Source organism: Pogona vitticeps, chromosome 3 (genome assembly GCF_051106095.1).
Source record: "Pogona vitticeps strain Pit_001003342236 chromosome 3, PviZW2.1, whole genome shotgun sequence".
Lineage (NCBI taxonomy): Eukaryota > Metazoa > Chordata > Lepidosauria > Squamata > Agamidae > Pogona > Pogona vitticeps.
The window spans coordinates 210,405,136-210,432,372 of record NC_135785.1 but is presented as its reverse complement, the minus strand read 5'-3'; the positions used below and the strand labels follow the sequence as shown (position 1 = coordinate 210,432,372).

At 39.9% G+C, this 27,237-nt stretch overlaps 1 long non-coding RNA gene across 1 annotated transcript in view; it reads right to left on the bottom strand.

Moving 5' to 3' along the window:
• LOC144587745 (uncharacterized) overlaps nt 1-26,356 on the bottom strand; it is a 33,100-nt gene extending 6,744 nt beyond the window's left edge. The window contains exon 1 of the long non-coding RNA XR_013542893.1: nt 10,264-26,356. This is a non-coding gene — a long non-coding RNA (uncharacterized LOC144587745). The remainder of the gene's footprint in view (nt 1-10,263) is intronic.
• Between the last annotated feature and the right edge of the window lie 881 nt (nt 26,357-27,237).

Below are 27,237 nucleotides of genomic sequence, written 5' to 3'. Positions count from 1 at the left end.
TGGACTAGAGCTCCCGGAAACTGTGGCCAGCATAGCTAGCACTGAAGGCTTTCTGGAGTTTTAGTCCAAGAACATCTAGGACCCAAGGTTGGGAGCACAACTGTACAATCTAATTACCATCCCATTAAAATCATGTAGCATTCAAAGTGGGTAGTTGTTATCCAGGTTATAAAAGGTATGGGATTATTTCTAATTGTTATTGTACTGCACCTTCATGTTATGTCTGTATTGTTATGCTGTGTGTCAAGTACACTGTACATCATTAAGTGTTTAGAATTTCTGCATAACACCACTTTGATTTTTAATTATTTTGATATGAGAATGTCACTTATTTGAGTCTGAAGTTTGAATAAACCTTGCCATTTCCATTGGCTTAAGTACTGTGTGGGCTTTTCATAATTTATCAGCAACTAGAGATATTTCAAATAGTAAATATAACTCTCTGTGTGTGTGTGCGCGCGCGCGCATGTGCGCGTGCACGTGTGTGTGTGTGTGTGTGTTTTTGTACACTGCTTTTTGGAGGAGAAAAAAATCTATCTTTTTAAAAATATATGCCCAGAGATACTTGAAAGCAATATCTGAAACATACTTGAGAGCTATTATTCAAAATGCAACAGCATTTAAGCCTGGCCTCATTACTAATTTCTAGTAATGACAGTTAGTTCATTACAATTCAATGTCAGTGATTATTTAGCCTTATTTAAAGCAAACTGTATCAGGGAACGGATCATGGTGCCGTTGTCTGTAGGGGCAAGACCACATTTTCCTCTCTTATTTGATGGGTAAGAACATTTGTAGCTCTTAATCCCAGGCGAGAGTCTACAGGAATGAGACCTCAATTAAGCTCCATTCATTTCAGTGGGTGTTTTCTAAGCATGATTAAATCATTCAGCCCGTGGGTTCTAGGGACTAGAGTGCACCTCTCCTAGAAAAAATTGATACGGTCCATTGATGATGGTGGGGAGGGGAGAGAAGGATTAAAATAAAATTAATCTTTTCATTCTTGGTTTTTCATAGAATATTTGCATACTGTTCCATTTCAAGGGCATCCTAGTGATGATACAGGTCTAGGAGACCAATACCTAGGATCCTATCCTATGTATTTTCTGCCTGCATGGATTTTCATTTAATTAGCAGTCCCATTAGTTTATTAGCAGTGCCCTGAAGATTAGAGGAAGTGGTTCACTGAAAGGTTGTCTTAATCCTTTTTTATATTCCATGTTCCTAATGTAATCCCTTTCCCAGCTCCACTATTAGCTCCTTGTAGTGAAAAAGAGAGAGAGAAATAACAGCTGCTCTGTATGTCTTTCTTCCCATAAGTAGCAGCAACATCTTTGGTGGAAGAAATAAATCTTCCACTTTGTGGAGCCCAAACACTTTTTGGTGGATTGATAATGTTTCAGGAACTTCTCCCATCTCAATGTTAAGGAACAAGTTCTTAAATAAGAGGGGAAACTCAGTATTTGCAAGAGTAAATAATTTCAAACACTAAACAAATCCATAACTTAGCTATGATTATTTTGATCAAAGACATGAGTTCACATGGGAGAGAAACTTTAAAACAAGTTTGTCTAGACACATTCAATATGGTAAAATATGCAGGGTTTTTTTCCCTATAGAAGATAGGTGCCTTCTAATCTTTAGCATTTGGCAGCTGCCAAGAGGCATGGATATAAGAGAGTGTAAGGATTGATGGTGAAAGACCGACTTGCATAGTAGGGAAAATTAGATTGGAAAATGTAATGTAATGATATCTCTGTGGTAGTTTTGATCCCTGCATGCTGAGAGGATGATGTTTATTAACTACTTTGAACATGTGAGGTGGAAAGACTGTGACTTTCATCATTCTAACCTTGACTGGCTCAAATCTGTTAAAGTATGCAATGCTTCCTCAAGCCATTTCTTCCTCTGTTGTGTTTCCCCCCCCCTCCCTAGCACTGCCAAAGCAAAGCCTTTTGGTTCATTTGTCAGATACAAAACTCAAAAATTATCTTCCGGGCTGAATTGTGGTGTATTGCTGCTGTATTAATTAAGGAACAGACTTCAAATGTTTCCACTTCTGGGTGACTTGAAAGCATATTAGACCTCCTGGGCAGCTTTCCCAACTGTTATCTCCCTTTCTCACCAGGCCTGTATCTTCTCAATCACACACATGTGTCTTCCTTTTTGTTGCTCTGCAGTGGATTAAAATTTATCTCTGCTCAACAATGCCTCAAGTTCACTTAAGCAGCCTGGCATCTCCACACTCCCCACCTTTATTTATTTTTTCTTCTCACCCCCCCCCCCCCATCACAAAGGCATAGGCACATTTGCTAGCATTGTTTGGTGCTTCAGTGATCTTTATAAGGTATTGTGCAAAAATAGAGCAGCTAGCATTAATGGAAAATGTGGGATTTTATTAATCCTCCCAAATGAACAAATGGGATTTAGATTTAATAGGATTGAGTGGCCATGGGGCCCTTCCAAGACAGACTACACTCTACATTTTCCAGTGTATTTTGGGGGACTGGTAGAGATCTCTCCCTGGTGTAATATTGTTTCCTGATTTGGTTTTTAGGGAGGGGAAAATTTAGGGTAACAGATAAGACCTAAATCCAGTTGATAGTCTACTAGAGTAAATCCATTGATTCAACTCCTGAACCCTTATGTGAATCACATTGTTTCAGTGTGTTCAGTTATTTGAGACTGCCCTTTGGATCCAAATGTATACATATCTATCTGTCTGACTATCTACTGTACATTAAAGCAAAGCAAAGTATGCTGCTTATATATGACCCTATAGTGCTTAAAGTTCTCTCTGGGTAGTTCACAACTCCGGGTAGTTCACAACTTAATTATGCAGGCTACACATTGCTCCCTCTCAGTGAGTTGGGTACTTAATTTGCCAACCTCAGAAGGATAGAAAATTGAGTCAACCTCAAGCCAGCTACCTGAGCCCAGAATCTAATTCAGGTCACAAGCAGAAGTTTCACTGAAGTACTGCAGTTTAACCACTGCACCATGAGGCTCTTAGACATTAATAAGTTGTCACTGATCATATTTCAGCTTTGACTCTATGAACATTACTGTGACATTTTGACACATGTACTTCCACAAACTTTTGTGATCAATATAGGACACCTTGTTGTGAGCAAACTGTATTAACCACAGAACTGTCATACTGGAAGGGACCTCTTAGGTCCTATAGCTCAGAATATGTTAGAAGAGAAACAATTCCAGAATCAGTGAATAAGCAATTAACATACCAGACAGTAAGGTGAAGGGCCTTCAGGAATATGTAGTGAAGCTTGTGGCACTCAGGCAGTAATCCTTACTACACAAAGCTGTTGCAACTACAGTAAGACCTCTATATTTATTTGTGAAATACTGGAGAGTATGAGAAAGGCTTTGCAATAAATGATCTGTACAGTTTTTACCATGAGTGTCCTCCCCTGCCCATATCAAGGCAAATTATTTTCTACATTTCGATTTTGGTACTGAGAGATGCAAAGTGTAGTTCATGTCCATCTTAGATTTTTTTGCATCCTGTCTTTTCTTCAAGTCATTTGTTTTCTATAGACTCTACTGTGCAATCATTTTGGAAGTGATTTCTTGTTATTGCGGGCACTGTAGAAGTCACTTGGACAGCTGTGTGTCTTATTATTGTTCTGTGCCTTCAGGTTGGAACCTCGCTATAGCAACTCCAACACAGTTTTCAACGTAAGTGAGATATTTAAGGAGTGTTTTACCAGCTCCACATCCCAAGTGAATTACCATGGCCAAGTGGAGCTTTGAAGCCTGTTCTTCAAAGTTCTAGTCTGTAACTACATTTGCTACTCCACACTGGGAATGCCTAACTATACAGGCATACCTTGGTTTACTAACACCCTTGGTTAATGTAATTTTCAGTTTATGAAAGAAAATCCATTGAAAATAATGCCTCGGTTTATGATTTTTTTTCACAATATGAAGCAAGTTTCCCCAGGACGCATTGCACCTGGGAGATTTATAGCACTGCCCCTGTGCATGCTTTCCTATGGGAAACCGCATTTTGGTTTGCGAATTTTTCACAATATGAAACATCCCAAAGAACGCATTAAATCCATAAACCGAGGTATGCCTGTACTGTGAATGCCTACCTAAGTGTGTGCTTATCTATGTAAAATACAGCATCACTTATGACAGGATCCTATGAGAGTAAGTGCTAGTAGATAAGGATGTAACTTATATTTGAAAGTTTTCTTGTTCTTAGCAAGGGGGAAAAGCACATCTTGACATGTTGAGAAAATTGCCAACCATCACTGTGAGTTTTTTCCAATCTGGCATGATAGTAAAAAGACCAGAATATTTTTCTTCACTTGCAGCATTAGCAAAAAAAGGTACATTTTTAAAAAGTTAACTTCCATGTTATATTTATTTAAAATTGGGAAAGAAATCCTGTTAAAATGGACAAAACTCTTGTGTCCTTGCCCACCAGGGAGAACGTTTCTACAGTATTTTTTGTCCTGGCTGCATGATCAAAATAAGCAATGATTTACATTCTTAATGGCAGAGAAACAGAGACAGTCTATTTTATTCAGAGAAACTCTATCCTTTGTTGAAAACAGTTCTGTGCCAAACTAATGGAAGCAACAATAGTTGTGATTCTCTTGTTCTGTGAAAGGCAAAACAATTAGCTGTAGAAAAAACCTTGTTTCCTCCTTCCCTTTGCACAACCTTTCGCTTGCTTGGTTCCTCCCTGCTGATGTTTAGCTTTTACTTTTAGCATCTCTGTCTTTATTGTGTTCAAAGAAGGAATGTTGCTCCCAATCAATGGAATCAGAGCATCCTTCTCAAAATACCAAAACAGTGACCTTTCAGGCTGTGACAATTTAAGTGTTTCCCTTCCCTCTCTCTTCTGCTAGTGTAAAAGGCTGATGCAGTCTTTTTATGCATTTATTCTGGGAAAACGCAGAATTTGGCTTCTGGCCTGATGTTTATTAGTTATTTGTGTTCAGGGTGATTAGACAAAAACAAAAGAAATATCTGACATCTTCCAGAATCACAAATCTCCATAGTGTCTTTCATAGTCTCCACAGGTCATCCTTAAAGAGGAATATTCTGTGCTGTGGCATGCCAATTAAGCTGAAAAGCATCATCAGGGGAAAATAACTCAAAAATGCTGTCAACAGTAACAACTGCAGTAGACATAAGAATGGAAGAAGACCATGTGTCCTCATATTTATGGTTAGTTGGATAAGGCTGAAGCATGTTGCTGAGGAAAAGCAAATGCACAAGTAGCTAAGAAGCAGGACTCCTCCATTCTTTGAATGGCATTTAGTTTCATGGATTGCTTTGGATGGGAAAGGTTTGCTATAACGTGTTCCCCACTCAATCTGGCTGCTGTTCAGATGCTCTAAGAGGTTGCCTACTGGAGTGTGAACCCCACAATGGCTGCTTCTCCACCTGCTTGCTTATTTCAGGGTCTTTCTCTGTCAGTGATACATTGGGAGAAGGAGGCTAGGTCAGTAAAAGTACTTGCCAGTAGGGTGGAAGAACAGCCACTGTCAGTGCACAGCTTCAAGAGAATGGGAACAGTTGAGGGAGGATGCCCATAGAGAATTCATCCACTACCAGCACCACTTCTGCCTAAGGCATCCAACCCATTCTTCCACCCTGCCCTAGTCTTTGCTTGCAAAGCATGTGCCCTAACTGCACACATGGGGAATATTTTGTGTTCGGGGCTACAACTCTCAGAACCCACAAAGCCAAATATTCCTTATTTCTGACTACCACTTTTGATGGCAGATAAGGGAGAACCAAAAGGGAAATATGCTATTCCATTTTTAATGATATCACACAGATCATTATCTCCTTTCTCCTGATAGAATTCTGGTAAAGCAAAGCAAAAAAGCAAAGCCTGCTGCTTATATACCGCCCCATAGTGCTTCAAGCACTCTCTGGGTAGTTTATAAGCTAATTATGCAGGCTACACATTGCCCCCCCCCAGCGAGCTGGGTACTCATTTTACCGACCTCAGAAGGATAGAAGGCTGAGTCAACCTTGAGCCGGCTACCTGAGATTGAACCCCAGGTCATAAACATAACCTACAGTATTCTGGGAAGAACTAGTATATGAGTTTCAAAATTTCAGCTTCAATACAGCAAATCACAAAGCATATGGAGGGGGAGAGTTGGGAGAGAGTTGCTCATGCATTATTCAAAATTTATGGGGCTGCTCCATGTCTACTCACAAGTTATTATTGGTTGGGTGAAAGAGAAAATATTGCACAGGTTGTTGCACACTATGATTATTTTGGTTAGCAAGGATTTTCTTTCAGTGATTCTTCTCCTTCACTTTTGTTTACATTTTTGCAAACATTATTAATCAACACTGGTTCCTATATTATCTCAATATCTATCTCAGTAAGGACACACAAAGAGGCACACACAGCCTAAACCAGACTGATGGAGACAGATACAGTGCCAGTTCTCAATGGAATCTTATAGAGCTGCTTTGTCCCAGTTTGTCCCTGTTTGTAAAAGCAGCAGCAGAGGTGCTGCTTCTCCCCTCCCCTGCCTCCTCAGCCTATCAGCTGCTCACTAGACCCAGCTTGCAACTGGAGGATCAGTTGAGGAGGTGAAAAAATCTACCACACTGGACCTGGTGGGTGGTTGATTGAACCAGAGGAGGCAGGGGAGGGGAGCAGTAGCACCTGTGCTTCTGCCTTTACGAACGGGGATGAGCCAGGTTGTGCCCATCTCTAGAACCTTATGTTTGAGTTTAACGAGACAGCTGAAATGAATGGAAGATTATGAGAATGGGGGTGGCCACGTGGATGGATGCTATACCTTCCATTGGAAGGCTCCTGAGGACCATCCTCCTTGTGAAAGTGACTTCTTTTTCAAAAGCTGGCTAGTCCATGTCTGATTCAAAGTTAAAGAGCCACAAGGAGGTAGATCAGGAACCTGGATGTTGCTCATCTGTGGTGTTGTAACTGACCAACAGAATCGTCAGGCACACAAATATAAAGATCACTGTCTCTCCCACTTGAGTGAGATACACTATTATTTTTGTTTGTTTATTTTTTCTAATTTTACACCTGTATGGATACATTCCCATTGTAGTGTAGTAGAAAAAGTGATGAACTAGGGCTCTGAAGAATAAGGTTTGAATCCTCTCTCAGCTATGGAAACTCATTAGGGGAGTGGAACTGAAAAATAATTTCTTAGATACCTCAGTCACTTTGAAACCCTTTGATGGTCACTAAAGGAGCTTCTGGCTTGATGGCACAGAACGCACACACATATACACTGGTATATGCATTTTAGACAAATCAATGTTCTCCTTTCCTTTTTATTAATGTATGTTTTCTTTTTTGTTGATGTTAAAATGGTTACCCCAGTGAGCAATCCTGAGAGTAAGGGTCTGAGCAATAAGATTCAACTTTTCTCAGGCCCTGAGGCAGGAAATGTACCCTTTGATGGGTTTGAGTGGGCGGCAAAGATTCCATCATTCAGAACTGTAACTAGCAATGTCGGCGCCTGGGCAAGTGGCACTGTCTCCCACCCACTGCAATCTGAGGCATGGGCATGAACAGCCCCCACCCTCAAGAAAAAGGAGGAGGAGGACCTGGTATCCCCGAGTAAGGAAGGGGAAGAATTAAGGGAAAGCAAATAGCACTGGAAGGAGTTGCTGTTCATTTGCCTAACACTCACCAATATGCTTACTTCTAGATCTAAACACTCTCTAAAATCTGAGGCAAATTCCCAGTTGCCCTACCCTAGTCACAGCCTTGCCATCACCTCACCTCCAGGTTTTTATTTGCCCTTGGGCAAAGGCATCAATTAAATAGAAACCTAGTCAATTGCATACCCTGTATTTAAATATACTTCTTTTCTAACCCACACAAGCATGCACTTAATCTCCTTATTTCTGGCCTGTTTACAAACAAGACAATAAATTGGATGATCTCAATTTTATTTTTGTCACCAGCAGAGAAAATGACATGCCACAGTCCTGCACATGTCTTCCCATAACAGTAACAATGCCTTTCAGTTCTTCGGGGTTTTCTCCTATTTAAGTGAGTAGCAAAATGTACTCTTGGAAAAACAAGCCTTTGTTTGGGAACATATGCCTCCTCTTTTCACCCCTTTCCCTCATTCCGGGGATGACCTCTGTCCTGTCTCAATTATGGAAAAATCTTGAAACTCTTAGAGTTTGTCTTGGACATCAAAGACAGTGAAATTATGCTAGTAAAACTAATACTCAAATGAACTGATAGTAAATGAAAGGTGTACTGGTCTGGAATTAAAAGTAAGCATAGAGGTGACTTTACAGCCACATGGCTTTCCTCCACCATCCTCCAGGCTATAGAAACACTATAATCTTCTTTTATGTTCTCAAGTGACAAAATATGATTTATAGCTCAAAAATATTTTTAAAATGGATTTATAGCAGTTGCACTCATGAATGAATCCTGAATGACAGCACACCGGATTGAAGTGCTCTGTTTTTAAAAAAGAACGGCAGCTCAGCCAGGAGCAACATGCGCTTCCTTCTGCTTTGTTGCCCATTATTCTCCAAGAGCTGCTAAGCAGGCATCTGATATGACATTATCACTACACATAAAACAACAGTTTCACTCTCCACACCCAGAAGGGAGATCACTGCACTGTACTCTGTAGACTAGTGAGTGGATGGGCCATTCAGGTCAGCCATGAAGTATATACATGTATATTCAGTTCTTCACAAAACCTCTGGTTCATAAATGTAAGTATGATTCAAAAAGCCAGGAAATGGCACAAGATTGCTGTACAATGTCATGGCCTCATGGCAGGCAGGAAAAAGGATACCAAGCTTTACATAGCAAAGGACAGCCTGAGTGTTGGAAACACCAGTGGCACTAGTCAAGATGGTCTACAACAGTGGTTTAAACATATTGTGTCCCCAAATGTTCTTAGCCTGAAATTCCCAGAAACCTTTACCACTAACTGTGCTGCCCAGGATTTTTGGGAGTTGTAGTCCAAGAACACCCCAACACCCAAGGTTGGGAACCACTGTTTTACAGGATACCCTCTTCTGCTCAGTACCATTCACAGCAAAACAAAATGTGGATTTCCATTCCCCCATGTGCATTACAAAGGCATAGCAACATGGGTGATATAAGTGTCACTTGACATTACTGTAATATTTACATGTATCCAAAGTCTCCCATTCTATGTATAAGTTGTTGACAACGTATCATCATTCCTTTGTTGTATTGATCAAATAAGCTGACAGTTGTTCCAGAGTGGCTTCACTTGTTTACTTTAGGCATTCAAATTAATCAAATGGGATTTTCTCACCAGGGAACATCTCAAACCAATACCCTTTTAAAGTCTTTACCATCGGCTATAGTGTTTGCTTCCACTTCTGTTGCCATTGGGTAGAACACACTTAGCAGAATTTTTAATTTTTTCATTCTGTACAACATGTTATTTATATATTGCTAATAGGAAAAAAAGAACCTAAAATGAATAGATCAGGCTCTTGTCCTAAAGATAAAGCAAAAGCAAAGCAAAGATATTAGTGACAATTTCTCTATGTGCAGGCAGATTCAGAATTTAAATATAAAGAAAGTAACATAAAACACGAATCATGGGATGCATTGTATTTTGAGATGCTTCTTCTTGAGAGCTTAATAGACAGTGACACTACTCATCCCATGATACCTTGAGCAAAATCACTGCTCGATGATCCAGACTCAACAACAGGAACACCACCAGCAATTTTCCAATATTAAAGGCTCTCTCCACTTGTCCCAAGGCTCCCAAAGGTTTCCCAAGGGCAAAAGGGACATCTTGGGAGTTTCAGAACATGAACAACAGAGAAGGGATGAGAAGTTTTAAATTTACATAAATTAAAAGTATAATTTGCTAAATGATGATGCAATCTGACATAAATATGCTCCAGTGGGATTTTAGCCAATGTGATCAAAAATGGGAAAATTTTTGTCTGGGATGTATTAGCATCTTGGTGCACATGCTTAAGTGTTTCAACTATCGTCTGTTATAGACAGAAATGGAGGAGAAAAGTGTTTGGTTCTCATTTCAATACAATTTAGCAAATTCCATACTTCAAAAATTATGTTTCAGAATCCACACCCACCCACCCTGAATTTTCCCATGCAGTTGCATGTATAGTAAAGTACACAACTCTTGGAGCTTTCCCAGGAACATAATGCACATTATGATGCACTAATTAGAATAATATAGAGCATCAGTAGTTTCAAAATGCATAAGACATTATCAATAATTCTGCTACCTTTGCAAGTATCCTTTTGTTGTTTCTCTAGTCAGTTTATGCTGTTCAGTAGACTCTGTCCTTTCACTGCTGCTCATGTTTGGCTTCCTTCCATCTGTTTACACCCTGCTCCTTCGAGTCCCTTGTCACTTGTCTTTCTCCTCCTTTTCTGTTCCTTTGATTTTGGAAACTTCTAGAGATTCCCTCCCCTTTAATTCACTAAATGGACAGGTGGCAGACCAGCTGGCAGTGAAATGCAAAAGCAAAAGCGATGTCAGCACCAGAAATAGGGCATTTGATGGCGAAGGGGAGGAATCAGCAGAGTTGGAAGAAGAGTACGACTTGCTATGAATCTGCAGAGGGATGAGGCATCAGCTAACAAACTAATAAAAGGCTTCCCAAATCTGATACCTGCATATTGACAGAATGGTTATTTACTTGTTAATTCATTAGCACATGACAGGCTAAGAAAAAGTAATTCCAATGTTATGTATTTGTGGCTTGTCATATTTGTTTCAGCTAAGCACAAACAGCAGGCAGTCTCATTTTTAAAATGGGCATTGGAAGAACTTTATTTTTACATATTTTCATTTCCCCCCCTAAACAACTTGATGTCATGACACAAAGTGTCTGAGATTGTAACAGTAGACACCCATCTAGTGTGGCAGTGCCACAGCAGAGCCAGCCTCTGCTACAGTAATTGTTCTGTACATGTAGTCATACAGGCTTATTTTATTATTTCATACTATTTCAGGTAGTATGTCCTGTTCAGGCTTTTGGAACCATGCAGAGTAAGTATAGGAGGAGAAGGAGTATATTTATCCTGCCTACTCAATCTCAGGTACCATTGCATTCTATGCATGGAGGGTAATGAGTCTGAACTGGACATCCCCAGAATTCCAACCTGGGTCAAGAGCCCCACAGTAGAGGAGACATTCCTGTTTAGACTCATCATTTTCCACATTGAATGTGATGACCCTAAAGACTGAAAATGTTAGTAAGCTGCCTGTCTTCTAGTGTTAACTCGACATGGTTCCAGGTGCCAGAATAGGGCTTACATATCCCCTGAAATGGGGCAGCATCAAAAAAAAATCCTATACTTACTAACTCTAACCAAGAACACCGAAACATACAAGCTTGCAAAAGCTAGTGTAACTAGTATAACGAGATAACTAATGAGAAATAGTTAAAGCTAAAGCTACAGAAATCCAATTATCTACCTCTCACCTGAAGGATTGTCAAGATGACAAGGCAGGTTGCCTGGAAGCCAATGGAGAGATAGTTCTTTTAGTACTCATAAAGAGTGCTAAGAGAATTATAAAACTGAAAACACCAATAGAGCTCATTCATTCATTCATTTTACAAAAGCACTTCACTAACCACAAAAATGAATATAACATTTTTGAAAAGTAACGTTACAGCTTCAAGCCCCTAAAAAATATGGGAAGGAAATAACATTAGCTAGAGATGGGCATGAAAGAAACCTGATGAATCCTGCTATTTTGTGGTTTGGTTTGGGTGGTTTGGGGTGCTTCAGAGAATCATGCCAGTTCAGAATAAAACAAATCACTGAACTATTATTGACATTGACAATGTGTACACTTCATGCAATTTGGGACTTCAGCAAGTGGCATATGGCCACCAGATGGGTTAAAGACGCCAAAATCACAATGACTCTTCAGAGTACTCTCCTTCCTACTCCCTCCAAGACTGGCAAAGATCAGATTTGAAATTTTTGAGTTATAGTCCCCTAAAGGAAGTCTCCCCACAAAAGTGCTCTTTAGCCAGCTAAAAGAACTCTTCATCAAAAACCAGTGTTCGATGAAGAAACCCCATTCGTTAAGAGTCACTTCTTCACGTGTATCTTCTTTTCTTTTTCCTTCTCTAATCTGGAGAGATGAAGGATGGATGAAGCTGGCTTTGGGATGAATCAGTGCCTGGTGGAACTACTCAAGTGTACTGATACCTAGGCCAATATATACTGTCTCACCTGAATCTTGAATACATGAATTAAGGGGCCTTGAAGTGCAGTGGTTAAATTGCAGTACTGCAGCCAAGGCTCTGCTCATGAGACAGATCAAGTTTGACTCAGGCTTCTATCCCTCCGGGGTCAGTAAATTTGGCACCGAGCTTGCTGGAGGTGGGGACAATGTGTAGCCTACATAATTCTGTTGTGCATAATTCAGAGAGTGCTTTAGCACTGTGGAGCAGTATATAAGTAGCACATTGCTATTATTTTTGCTTTTGTTTTTGACATATGCAATGGTGGAAACCTAGTAGTAAGTCACAACTAAAATAACCCATTGAATCAATGGAACTTACAGAGGATCTGACTTACCAAATCATCACTGATTAATAACTCTAGTTGTGATTTGTTACTGGATTTCAGCCAACGTGTCTTTAAGCTTGACACTGCAGTTGAATTCATAATTTGGGATAAAACTCAATGAACACTTTCAATATTTGAAGTACCTGGCAAAAGATTATTATAGAACAGACTATGTACATAGCTCTGTGTTTCCAGACAAGTCTAGCATTTGTTAACTTTCTAAGTTCCAGTGTGAATAATGAACACATGCCAGTGTTATTGAGGATGGGTACTTTGCAGGATTTCTCATTGTCTTTTAAAGATTGGCAAATCTTTGCAGCGCAAGGTGCTTTATTTCTTTTCTCTAAATTGTCACCATAAAGCAAAGACAGTATGTGTGTAATTTTACTATCTGCTCTGGGGAATCAAAATGGCTTTTTTCTTTCTTTCTGAGAACCAGTTCGTTTGTGCCTCTGTTCTAGTTTCCAGTTCCTTCCCCACCGCCCCTATCCATTGATTCTTGGCCTTGGTAGCATGCTGAAAACACTCCTTGACTAGGAGGTTTGTTCTGATAAATGCTCTCCTTTCACAAGGGGCAGACAGCATGACATTTGTTATCTTGATCAATTCATTAAACGTGCTATAAGGGGAAAGATGGCTGTCTTTCTTTCATCATATTGGGGAATAAAAGGGCAACAGTATTTCTGTGGGTCAGATAGAATGTACCAAGTGGCAACGAAGATTAAAGAATCAGTGACTTTTGGAGAGAAGCAATGATGAATGGCATAGACCCACACTCTTCTTTAAGAAGTAATTTGGTACTTGAAGGAGCATAGGAGAGGTGTTCTGACAGAATGTAAAAAAACCTCTCTGTCCAGAGGGAATAAAAGTGGCCTTGAAAATAATGAAAGAGTGAGGATCCCTGGGGATGAGAATGTTACCTTGCCAATGATGTCCATTTACAAAGGATGAGGTTTTCTACCCTCGCTTTATTTCAATGTAGAAACAATTAAAACATAATTCCATGTAGTGTCACGGGTTTGTCACTTTGGCTGCTGAGTGTTTTTAAAATTGAGCTCCGAATGTTAGTGCAAACAACTGCATGTCATTATATAGTGTCACTTGCTGACACTTTCTTTGAGGGAAAAGACAGCTGGTCTCAAAAGCTTATTCTAGGAATATTGCCTAGAGACAATGTGTGTGGTGGTCCTGGTTGGTCCTTATTTCTCAGAAAAATTCTTGGAGGCTTCAGAGGCTCTCACTGCAACTACCTTTGATGACAATATTTTATGTAAAGCACCCATTCTCAATGGGGGTGGTGGTGTTACATTCACCCCATGCCCCTGTTTCTTTTTCTCAACCCAAAGGACTCATGCTGGTGACATTCCCTCTTTCTTTCACTGCCACCAGTGGATTTCTTTATTCACGCTGTAAAGGACTTTAGTCTGGCACTGGCTGCCAACAACAGAACTTGTTTATTAAAAGGTATTAGGGTAACTGGGGTAATTCAGGATCACAGATGTTCTTTATTCATTTCATAGAATCAAAATCATTGAAATATCATATATTCTGCCACACATTCAATCACCTCCTGTTTTATTTATTCACTTTAACCAGCTTATCTTTATTAGTTTCAGTTCCCACACTTTCTCTGACAACCTCTCTCCTCCTCTTCTCCCTCCCTCCTCTCTCTCTCTCTAACTGACTTAACTGACTCACTGCCTCCACCCCTCCTGTCCTCTCATAGGCTTATGCACATGAGCTCCAGCTATGAGTGATAGGTGTGACGTGGGGCATCCGTCACAGAGGGCATATGCCATATTTGAAGGCTGGGAGCAATTCTTCACACACCACCTTATAAGGTTCATTATGGAACTTCCACAGTTCTGAATCAGCTTATACTTCTTTCAAATTGTGTTTATGGCCATGGCCAAGGAAAGGTTGAGAATGGCTGTTTGAAAGTGCCAGAAAGGTAATGACTTTGGCCAGAAGCATTGTGGTGCAGTGGTTAATCTGCAGCAATAAAGTCAAAGTCTCTGCTCAAGACCTGAGTTTGATGCAGGGCTTAGATAGCTGGTTCAGGGTTGACCTATCCTTCCAAGGTCAGTTCATTCATTCATTCATTCATTCATTCATTCATTCATTCATTCATTCATTCATTCATCCATCCATCCATCCATCCATCCATCCATCCATCCATCCATCCATTCATTGTTTTATATAATATTTATTATTTTAAATTGTTTTATTTTTTAATTATCATCATTATCATTATTTATTTATTTATACACCCCCCTCATTCATTCATTCATTCATTCATTCATTCATTCATTCATTCATTCATTCATTCATTCATTCATTCAGTTTTTATCCTGCTCCATTTGTATCACTAATGTAGCACTACTCTGGCCATGTTACAACACGTATAGTAAAAAATAAAAATAAAAACAGAGACACTAAAACCAAGAACAAGAACCTTAAAAAAGAAGAAGAAGAAGGCATCAACCAGTACCAGAGAGGATGGAGGAAAAGAGTGCAGAGAAGAAGAGAAAGGGAAGGAGAAAAGCAGGGAAAGTCAGTTGGTCTCGACCTGGAAAGCCTCTTTGAAAAGCAGTCTTTGGTTGCTTCCTAAATGTTCACAGGGAGGGGGCTAGGTGGAGCTCTTCCAGAAGCTGGTTCCATAAAGCTGAAGCCACCACAAAGAAGGTCCTATCTCTTGTAGAGGATTTATAGGCCCCCCCCCTCAGGATAGCCACCCAGAGGATTCTCAACTGGGATGATCTTGTGAGTCGGGCAGATGACATTAAGGAAATACACTCAAGTAACATGGGCCCAAACCATGGAGGGCCTCTGATATATCCAGTGACACAACTATGCCATTATACACAAGTATGGCTAATATTCATCCACAAGGTTTATAAAATAACTTCATTTGCATGTTTGTTTGTTCATTCAAGAGCACTGATAAATTGCTTCAATTCAAACATTTCAAAGCAACGTGAAACAACATAAAACTTGCAATGTACAGAGCAAGGAAATGTGAAATACATTATAGACAATACACAGATACATTCTAATTTATATTTGATCAACATACAAATTTTGTGTGATATAGGAGATAGTACAACTGGACTACATAACACGTAACTTTCAACACACACCTACAGTAAAAAAAAATGGAAGGAACATCCCACATCATAGAGTATTTACTATTAATGGCTGCAAAAGAGACACACAATACAGCACAGAAATGGTTGGCTTTTCCACACTTTCCTTGTGTCACAGAGCTGTCCTATCTAATTAAGCTGCTTTCTTTCTGGTAACTTGCACAGCTTTCAGAACATTCAGAAATGACACCAAGGTTTTCAGTGTCAAAAGCCACAGTTTTCACTCTGTTGGGACAGGAATTTGTGGTCTGCTTCGATGAATTACAGCTATCAGTTTTACTAGCTTTTCTTACAGCCTACAAAATGAGTGAACAGACTCCATTGCACAACACTGTAACACACTGCACATTTCAGTTCTATAGGAGAACAGCAACAACCATCCACTTTTGTCGTTAGGAAGGCAGACAGACAGACAGACAGACAGACAGAATAAAACTGAAACCCATTCATGATCCAAGTTCTGCTGAATCACTTGAAGGCATTCCCAGAAAGCATTACAACCTTCTCCAATTAGTAGCAGGCCTTTCTATTAAAAATCACTCAGCTTGAATAAGCTCCTTTGGGGAGCATCTTTCTCATAAGGAGATTTTCTAATTAAACATTCCTTAATTGGCAAGCAACATGTTTTGAACAATTGGAATGTAGGTATTCCCTCTATTAGACCCATTTCTATGGATACATTTCATTCAAATCTGAATAATTTTGAACTAAAGGCACTTAGCCTGTCATCTAAAATGCATTTGCTCTTATTAAATGGCAGTACAAATATCTACAGTTTTTAGAGAATAGATTAGTTCCCTCCCCCCCAAATAATAACTGTTTGCTGTCAAGAGGTAAAATGATTTGTCTTCTTGTCTGTGGGCTTTTTGGTCTGATTTGACACAAGTCCTAAAAGCTCCCAACTCAGCTGCATCTGTTGTTTGCTCTTTTCTTCTCCTTGACGGTTTCTTTCAGCCGCAGAGATTATTGTCCTTCCTTTTCATGAGCAACTTGCTAATATATCCTAAAGGATATTTTTCCAGTTAGGAGGATTAAAATTCAAATATTTTAAATGTAAGTGGAAGCCTGCCCACTTCCGGGTAGCTTGTGAACCCTTTTGTTCCATAACGTTAAAGCCAGCCTGCTGATTTTCATTTATCAAAATCTCCTTGGCAAACATTCATGTTAACTTTAGCTCATTATACAATATTTTCAGCAATCCCTGGTAAGACAAAAACAAACAGTCCTTTTAATTTTTTCCCGTGAGTCAGCTGTCTAAATGAATGGTGTAGAACTAGGCATTGCAAAATCTGACATGTTGACTATCTCAAAAAGTCACCATGTTTATTTGAAATATTTGGAAAAAAATGTAACCTTTCTTCAGTTGTCTTTTCTTCTAGATCTGGGTGCACACCTAAGGAAATGTCCAATGCATTCTTTATCACAACATGTTAGGGCTCCCCCCCCCCCAAATATCTTGCAACTCCTGCTGTGCTGAATACAGGCCAGAATTCTGTTGGGGATTATGAAATGGCAAATTGCTGCTAACTGATGTCACTATTTGCAGTTCTGGTCACCTGCTAAGTTGCATGAGTGATAGTTGACTGGGAATGCAAACCACAAGTGATTCAATTAGCAGCAAATCATCTCCATGATTTATACACTTACAATAAGATATTGACCACTGGACTCTTTTTTTTCTGATCGTCAGACAGTTTGATACCTTACATCAAGTATGTAACATACTAACAAATTTTGTTCTCCTTAATGAAAAGGGTGTATCAACACTCTGAAACATCCTCTAGAAAGATTATCAATTGCTCTGTGATGTCTTGCTTCTGCACAAGTGAAAAAGCCTCTGCTTCATCAGGAATAGCAGAATACAGTATGGGTGTGGGTGTTTTTCATCTTGCAGTTTTGCACAAACCTTCATAAAACCCTTGTGCCCTCCTTTTTTTTTTTTTGCATTGTATGAGGACTTTTTGCAAACACACAAAAAATAGTTTTGTTCCCTCACAGAAGATCCTGAAATCTGAAAAAGACACAGAAAATCTCATAATCTCACCCAGTGGGGAGAAAGCAATTGAAACCTGTGTTTTTGAGAACAGTAAAAAGATTTAGAACAACAACAACAATAAAAAACCTGCAAGCCTATTTCACTTATGGAACAAAATCACCAAAGTGACAGTGGCATATATAAACCATTAAAAAAGCACATAATGGGTGCTGGTAGTAATTACCATGAGATGGAGCAACAGAGAATAATAGTGAAATCTTGGTCTTTGTGTTTGTGTATTAAAACACACATAAAGTTTTTAAAAAATAGAAACTCAGATACAAGCATCTGCCATTATGTTATCTGCTTCTGTAAAAACAGCAAGCAAAATATGCATTAACTACTCACTTGTGGGTAGTTAATGAATTATTCTTTCCCCTCCCTATAATAGTACTATCTCCTAGCATGATTCATTAGAACATCTTTCTTTCTTTCCTTTCTTTTTTTGCTGTGTTACATGTAAGAGAAAGCCAGAGACAAAAAGAAAGAAACACACAGAGAGAAATAAGAGAAGGAGGATGGAGAGCTTGGCTTAAGAGCTCCATTGATGTAGACTTGATTAGGCTAAATAGGGCTGCTTAAGGTCACAAAGAGGTTTGGTATGCTGTTTGGCATGACACTTGCATCCACATGGCATACACATCTCAAACAAACCTATTTAGACCACCTCCTTTAAAGGGGAAGAAAATAAAAGAAAATCATCCCCCTCCTTGTGCCACTTCTTTCAATTTTTAATTTTAACTCCAACTCCCTGAATTCTCCCAAGAGTTCTTCAGGCAGAAATAAAGGAGTTCCAGTCCATAAAATGACACCTACATTTGCCTCACCAGGAGCAGGGCATTTGAAGTCTTATTTCTTATACAGTGCTTCTTGGGTATTGTAGTCTTGCTTCTCTTTAGGGTTTGTAGAGAGTACCTCCCCCCCCAAAAAAAAAACCTATGAATGTCTCGGTAATCTCTTTGAAAATGTGCCAGAGATAATGGTTCTGGGTAGGGTAGAGTTAGAATGTGCAGGCTTTCAAAGGTGATGATAAAATTTTACTGTGCAGGCATTGCTGAAGCCTAGAATACAGGGACAAGCCGTTGGAAGTGGTGGAAGTAAGGCTGTCATTTTACCCTGGAGTAGACTGGCATGACTTGCCTTTCGGGAAGGATCTTAAAGCATTATTATGCTTTGACTAGAATAAACAAAACTATTGTATTCTAAAAAATATAACGAAAAGTCCACATTAATTGATCTCCAACTCTGGCCTGACTTTGAAACACAAGCTTATGATTCCATCCCATTTCAGGTAGTACTTACTGAATGCTCAGATGTCAAAGTTTCCCATCTGTTGAGGTCCATTCCTAAGGTCTTCAGATCCCACTTGTAGATATCCTTGTATCGCAGCTGTGGTCTCCCTCTGGGGTACTTTCCCTGCACTAATTCTCCATACAGGAGATTTTTTGAAATCTGACCATCAGCCATTCTCACAACATGCCCAAGCCAGCATAGACATCATTGTTTCAGTAATGTATAAATGCTAAAAATTCCAGCTCATTCTAGGACTACTTTATTTGGAACTTTGTTCTGCCAGGTGATACAAAAAATGAGTCAAAGACAACACATATGGAACATGTTCAGCTTCCTCTCCTGCCATGAACAAAGGGTCCAGGACTCACTGCAGTACAAGAGTGTACTCAGGACACAGGCTCTATAGACCTGGATCTTGATATATGCCATCAGCTTCTTATTAAGCCATACTTTCTTTGTGAGTCTAGAGAACATGGTAGCTGCTTTGCCAATGCTTTTATCCAGCTCAACATCTAGGGAGAGAGTGTCAGAGATCATTGAGCCAAGGTACACAAAGTCATGAACAACCTTCAATTCTTGTGTGGTGATGGTAACAGAGGGAGGTGAGTCCCTCTATTACCATGACTTGTGTTTTCTTCTGGCTGATTGTTAATGCAAAGTCTTAGTAGGCCTTGCTAAAACAATTCATGAGTTGTTGGAGGTCTTCAGCAGAATGGAAAACAACAGCTGCATTGTCGGCAAAGAGGAAGTCCTGTGTGCCTTTCAGCTGGACTCCAATGCATCCCAAACAGAGTTGGCGCAAGCACTGTTTCACTCCGCTTTGGATGTCAAAGGGATCTGATGTTGAGCCATCAAAAACTACAGTGCCTTTCATTTCCTCATGAAAGGACATGATGATGTTAAGTACTCGAGGTGGACATTCAATCTTGAAAAGTATTTTAAAAAGGCCATCGCTGCTAACCAAATCAAAGGCCTTTGTAAGATATATGAAGGCCACAAAGAGTGGCTGTCATTGTTCCCTACATTTCACCGGAAATGTCTGAGGGAAAATACAATGTCAGTGGTGGATCTATTAGCTTGAAGTCCACACTGGGATTCTGGAGAGACTCTGTCTGCAAGCATTTGCATTTGCATTAGCCAGGCCTGGAAGGGTTTCCTCAAGCACTTGGGCAAATCCCTCCACTTTTCTTTGATTGTGAGTCTTGCTGATGTCAATATGTGGTCTTCCTTCCTTTTTTATGTGATACAATATCTTTTTGTGCAGTTTTATTCTACTACACACCAGGGAGTGATCAGTATCGCAGTCAGTACCCTGATAACTGTGTGTGTTCATAATACTAGGAAGTCTAGAGCGTCTGTTGTTGTTTAGTCATTAAGTTGTGTCCAACTCTTTGTGACCCCGTGGACCAGAGCACGCCAAGCCCTCCTGTCTTCCACTGCCTCATGCTGGTAGCTTCGATGACACTGTCCAACCATCTCATCCTCTGTCGTCCCCTTCTCCTCTTGCCTTCACACATTCCCAGCATCAGGGCCTTTTCCAGGGTGCCTTCTCTTCTCATGAGGTGGCCAAAGTATTGAAGACTCAGCTTCAGGATCGGTCCTTCCAGTGAGCACTCAGGGTTGATTTCCCTCAAAATTCAAAAGCATCAATTTTTCAGTGGTCAGCCCTCTTTATGGTCCAGCTTTCACTTCCATACATCGCTACTGAAAAAAATCATAGCTTTGACTATGCAGAACTTGTCGCCAAGGTGGTGTCTCTGCTTTTTCAGATGTTGTCTCAGTTTATCATCACTTTCCTCCCAATAAGCAGGCGTCTTTTAATTTTGTGGCTGCTGTCACCATCTGCAGTGATCATGGATCCGAAGAAAGTAAAATCTGTCACTACCTCAATATCTTTCCATTCTATTTGCCAGGAGGTGATGGGACCAGTGGCCATGATCTTAGTTTTTTTGATATGTTGAGCTTCAGACCATTTTTGGCGCTCTACTCTTTCACCTTCATTAAGAGCTTCTTTAATTCCTCCTCACTTTCTGCCATCAGAGTGGTATCGTCTGCATATCCAAGGTTGTTGAAATTTCTTCCGGCAATCTTAATTCCATTTTGGGATTCCTCTAGTCCTGCCTTTCGCATGATGTATTCTGCATATAAGTTAAATAAGTAGGGAGACAATATCCAGCCTTGTCATACTCCTTTCCCAATTCTGAACCAATCAGTTGTTCCATGTCCAGTTCTAACTGTTGCTTCCTGACCCACATATAGATTTCTCAGGAGATAGATAAGGTGGTCTGGCACATCCATTTCTTTAAGGACTTGCCATAGTTTGCTGTGGTCGACACAACCCAAGGCTTCTGCGTAGTCAATGATGCAGAAATAGATGTTTTTCTGGAACTCTTTGGCTTTCTCCATAATCCAGCTCATGTTAGCAATTTGGTCTCTGGTTCCTCTGCCCCTTCGAAATCCAGCTTGTACTTCTGGAAGTTCGCTGTCCACATACTGCTGAAGCCTGCCTTGTAGGATTTTGAGCATAACCTTGCTAGCGTGTGAAATGAGTGCAATTGTACAGTAGCTGGAGCATTCTTTGGCACTGCCCTTCTTTGGGGAGGTAAACAGCATTCTGTGTCTAGTGCTGCTGGCCACGTGACCACTGAGGATTGTCTGCGGACAAACACTAGCTCTGTGGGTTGGAAACAGAGATAGTACCACCGCCTAGAGTCAGACACAACTGGACAAATTGTCAAGGGGAATCTTTACCTTTACCTTCTTTGGGATTGGGATGTAGACTGATCTTTTACATTCCTCTGGCCACTGCTGTGTTTTCCAGACTTGCTGGCATATTGAGTGTAGAACCTTAATAGCATCATCTTTTAAGATTTTAAATAGTTCAACTGAAATGCCATTACCTTCACTGGCCTTGTTGTTAGCCATGCTTTCTAGGGCCCACTTGACTTCGCCATCCAGGATGTCTGGCTCAAGGTCAGCAACCACACTATCTGGGTGGTCTGGGACATCCAGATCTTTCTGGTATAATTCCTCTATGTATTTTTGCCACCTGTTCTTGATGTCTTCTGCTTCTGTGTGGTTCCTGCCATTTATTGTCCTTTATCATGTCCATCTTTGCACAAAATGTTCCTTTAACATTTCCAGTTTTCTTGAACAGATCTCTGGTATTTCCTTTCTATTATTTTCCTCTATTTCTTTGCACTCTTCATTTAAGAAGGCCCCTTTGTCTCTCCTTGCTATTCTTTGGAAGTCTGCATTCAATTTTCTGTAACTTTCCCTATTTCTCTTGCATTTTGTTTCCCTTCCCTTCTCTGCTATTTGTAAGGCCTCATTGGACAGCCACTTTGCTTTCTTGCATTTCCTTTTCTTTGGCATGATTTTTGTTGCTACCTCCTGTACAATGTTACAAGCCTCCATCCATAGTTCTTCAGGCACTCTTTCCAACAAATCGAGTTCCTTAAATCTATTCTTCACTTCCACTGTGTATTCATAAGGGATTTGGTTTAGATTATACCTGACTAGCCCAGTCATTTTCCCTACTTTCCTCAGTTTAAGCTTGAATTTTGCTATAAGAAGCTGATGATCAGAGACACAATCAGCTCCAGGTCTTGTTTTTGCTGACTGTATAGAGCTGCTCCATCTTTGGCTGCTGAGAATATAATCAACCTGATTTTGGTATTGCCCATCTGGTGATGTCCATGTGTAGAGTCACCTCTTGTGTTGTTGGAAAAGAGTGTTTGTGATGATTAGCTTGTTTTCTTGACAAAACTCTATTAGCCTTTGCTCTGCTTTGTTTTGAACTCCGAGGCCAAACTTTCCTGTGAGACTCACTGCGTGATTTTCCTCATTATTCTACACATGCTTAGAGAACAAGTAGCAACTCCCTTCTTCATTGTCACTTTTTTCTAGGTGGAAAACCATCATCTAAAAAAAGAGAGGGATTTTGTCTCCTCTATTGGGATTTTTGTTTTCAAGTACAGGAGTTTTTCATCACATAATTCTCCATGTGAAGACTCCTCTCTAAAATAGTTGATTAAAAGCAAGAAACTGATGGGCTGGAGTATTCTCATCAAAACAGAATCACCACTGCTTTCAAAAAGATTTTCCCCAAGCTAGCAGTTTACAGCTATCACTTTTCACTCTTCCTTTCAGAACCTTTTTCTCTGGTCCACTTTCAGTTCCCTTTTGTTTCCTATGGCAACCAGAGCTAGGCATTTGTGTACCTTCCACTAGACATGGGGATGAATATAAAAATGAATCAGGATATTCATTAAATATCCCTGATTTGTCAGATATTCGTTGCTTCATATTCATGGGGTAGAGAGACCCCAATGAATATGAAGCAAAGAATATAACCCTTTTATATTCATTCCTTCATTACCTATCTGCTTATGCCCCTGCAGATCAGCTGTTCCTTGGGGGCATAAGCAGAGAGGGGTTTTCTCTTTGGGAGGCACGCTAAAGTTGCCCTGAAGGGAATCCCATCCCTCAGGCCGGGGGATGGCTTAGTTCCCCTTTCCTCCTCTTCCTATGCCCACGCAGTATGAGAAGAGGAGGGAAGGGATCAAAGGGATCCCCCAGCTGCTGCAGGATCCCTTTGGTCCCTGCTTTCCCTCCTCTTGCTATGCCCTGCAGGGTTAAGCAAAAGGAGGGAGAAAAGGATCAAAGTACTGCAGGATCAGTTTGATCCCTACTTTCCGTCTTCTTGCTAAACACTGCGAGGCTTAGCAAGAGGAGGGGAAGAGGGATTGAAGCTCTGCAATTGCTTTGATTCCTGCTTTCCCTCCTCTTGCTATGCCCTGGGCAAGAGGAGGGAAAGTTAAAAAAAAAAGACTCAACGAAAGATGAATTGATTAGTTGTTCATAGGGTCACTGGGGGAAAATTTGTGGCTCGTTCCCATCTCTACCTTCTATCTTAGCTTAGTTTTTGTTAGACAGGCCTCAAGAGGCTTCTCAAATTTTCAGAGATTTTTGATGTTGACATGGAGAGGAAATCTAAACTTTACAACCATCTCAAGACCAGCCCCACTATTTCATAGCACCAAGTTATTTGTTTCAGGAGGCACAAAGACTCTCTCTCTCTCTCTCTCTCTCTCTCTCTCTCTCTCTCTCTCTCTCTCTCTCTCTGTGTGTGTGTGTGTGTGTAGACATGAATGAAAAAACTCACTTCTTGATAGTAGAACATAATTTTGAAGGAGTCAGGTGTTGACAGCTGTGATTGGTCTCTGCTTCAAATATCAATATGTCTTTTGCTGGTGTACTTACCTGTAATATCTGCTTGATCATGCTTATTTATTTATACAGAACTTTTTAATATTTATTTTAATTTTAAAATTCTCAAAGTAGTTTACAGTGCAACCACTTGGCTATCAAATAAACATTATACTTCACTTACTATATGTTGAAAATATTCCTTACCATAAGTGTGTCTTGAATTCCTTTCAACTATTTTTATGGATAATTCCAAAAAGACAGAAGAGCATCATACTCAATATCTTTGTAAAAGATTAATGTTTCACAAATCCTAAAAGACTGGGAACAGATGATTAAATATGAACGTATAAAGCAGATTTTTTTTTCCCGGAACCTTTGCTTCTGTTTTATTAGCCAATTATATTTTTTTCTCTTCTCACTCTTTTTTTCTCTACTCAAACACAGAAATCCTGTACAGAGAAAAATGTCCACCTATTCAAAGACTCTATTATCCTATAATATCTGAATATTCAGCATGGACAAAGGAGTTGTTGTGTGCAAGCCTTCCATGTAACCAAGATCCTTCTACAGTTCTGGCTCCTGATTACAGGAAGGCTGATGTATTGAACACATATAATTGCATGCTCAAAGGGCATCTTTTTCTAGAAGTCCATGATGGACACTTATATTTCAGGGTTGTGTCAGAACAGCTGGAAAGAAGCACACCACAATATCAGTCAAATAAGACTCTTGTCAGATAAATAAATAAACAAAAGCTGGGCAAATCGTTATTGCCATCCATATGCAGTTTAGTGTCACTTTACAGTGCAGAGACCTTATTTTTGCAGAATATAGCACAGGGATGGACAATTTTGTTGAATCCAAGATCAAATTTCAATCCTTGGATCCACTCAAGGCAGAACCCCTCCTGCCATGCTTCCAGATGTTGCTGGCAAATTGCAAAAGCCTTTAGAGCAAACCCGAAATGCTTGCTTTAAAGAGGCTTCCCTGTTTTCTTCCTATTTTTAGATGGCTTTTAATGGTCTGCTGACAAAATCTACAGCATGATTTGCCAGAGAATTCTACAGCGTTGTTTGGAGATGCTGAGGAGCACAAAAACAGTCTTGGCAAACTATCTGTTGCTCTTCCCTGTTACAGAAAATATACTTCACCAGCAGTTGAAATATATGCTTAAGTAAGAATATATCATCTCTAGCAAAATTATTGAGGTATTTTGTTCCTTCTTTCCTGGACCCTCCCAAACAGTTAAATGACATTGTGCTTGATGTACAGAATATAACCTTATGAGAAATTCAACCAATTAGTTACCAAGGATGGGGGAGATCACAGACTAAATACTCATTTATATATTAATTCAAAGCATGAACTGGCACTAGCTCTGTGCCAGAAATTTGTAACTCACAAGAATTTAGACCATTATCATTCTATTTCATAGAAAACAAAGTCTCTTTGAAAACAAACTCACATGACAGTTAAACTCAGGAGAAGATATCCTAAGGTAACTTTTGCTTTAGGAGGAGGCTTAGTCAGATCTGTGTGAGCAGCCGGTGGGGCTGCAGAGTGTTAAAAATATGTAATAAAATATAAAAAAAAACCAAAAACAAAACAAAACAAAAATCACCCAAAACCAAAGCAAAACAAAAACAGCAGCTTCAGCCACATTGCAACATCATGGGTAGCTAGGAAATACAGTGAAAATAAATTCACAAAGGTTCTGAGAATGAGGCACAAACTATCCCTCGGTTCATTGTTAATAAATAGTGTAGAGTATTTCAAAAGGCCATTTCTGCAGAGCTGTAATTGGTACACCAAGACAGTGGCATATATTTTCTGAGACGGAGGCATACAGTAAACTAGATAGGATATCCCACCTACCCACCTGTGAATATGTGAGCACCAAAGAATTCTACGGGGATACAAGGACAGTTTGCTCAGAGGAATGGTTTAGCTTGCCAAGTAAGACTAGTACACAATTACTTGGCAGGTGGTTCCAGTGGAACATATAGAGGCAATACTCATTTATCTGGATGAGGAACAAAGGACTTCAGCAATGAACAAATGACACTTTCAAGTATTTCACAGGTACACATGTATACACTCCCCTCTCTAACATACATGTGGTGGATTTCCATCTAACTTCTCTGAACTCCAGTGGGGCAGCTAGGAAAGGGCTACACATTCCTAGAAAATTCATGCAACAGAGGTGACTGTGGCACTTTATGCTTCATCAGTTGCTTTCCCTTCTTTTTCCCTTGTCATTTTTGGGACCCATGACTGTGCAATGATGTTGGAATATTAGTTGCTCTGCCTAATTATACGCTGAAGTATGCAGAAGAAGCCTTAGTTCCTTCTAGTCTTCCTTCTCCTCCTTTTCTATTTTTGTCCTGGGAACATAAATTATTGTTGGAGAGGTGGGATGTAAATTATGTCAATTAACAAAATATATTTGCTTCCCCCCCCCTTTAAAGTCGTCATTCATTTAGGACCAGATTACCTCCTACACCCATTCAAACTATCTTTGGAAGTCTGCTTTTAAGTTTATGGGGTACCACAGCAGAATCTTTATGGTAGTGACATCGCACCTCTGGAATCACATCCTATTTTAAAGATTGAATTTTAAGATATTTTATTTTGGGTTCATATTTTCTTAATTGCTGTGATGAATCCAATTCTTCAAAAAAAATTCTGGTTTATGAATGTGGGATATTGTACTTCTATACTCATTAGACGTGGGCACCAATATTAGTTTGGAGGTTAATGCCAGTTCATATGTGCATTCCCTTCTCATGCTTCCCCAGCCAATTACCCAGTCACCAGTTGGAGTGCACTCCTCTCCTCCTCTTCTTTGACTGTTCAACCAGTCTCTGGCAGGAGCATGGGTTTGGGTCCTACCTCCTTGTCTGAGTGGGCAATCAGCTAAAGTGGCAGGGCAGGGAAACCTATGGTCCTGCCAGAGACTGGTTGAACAGCCAAAGAAG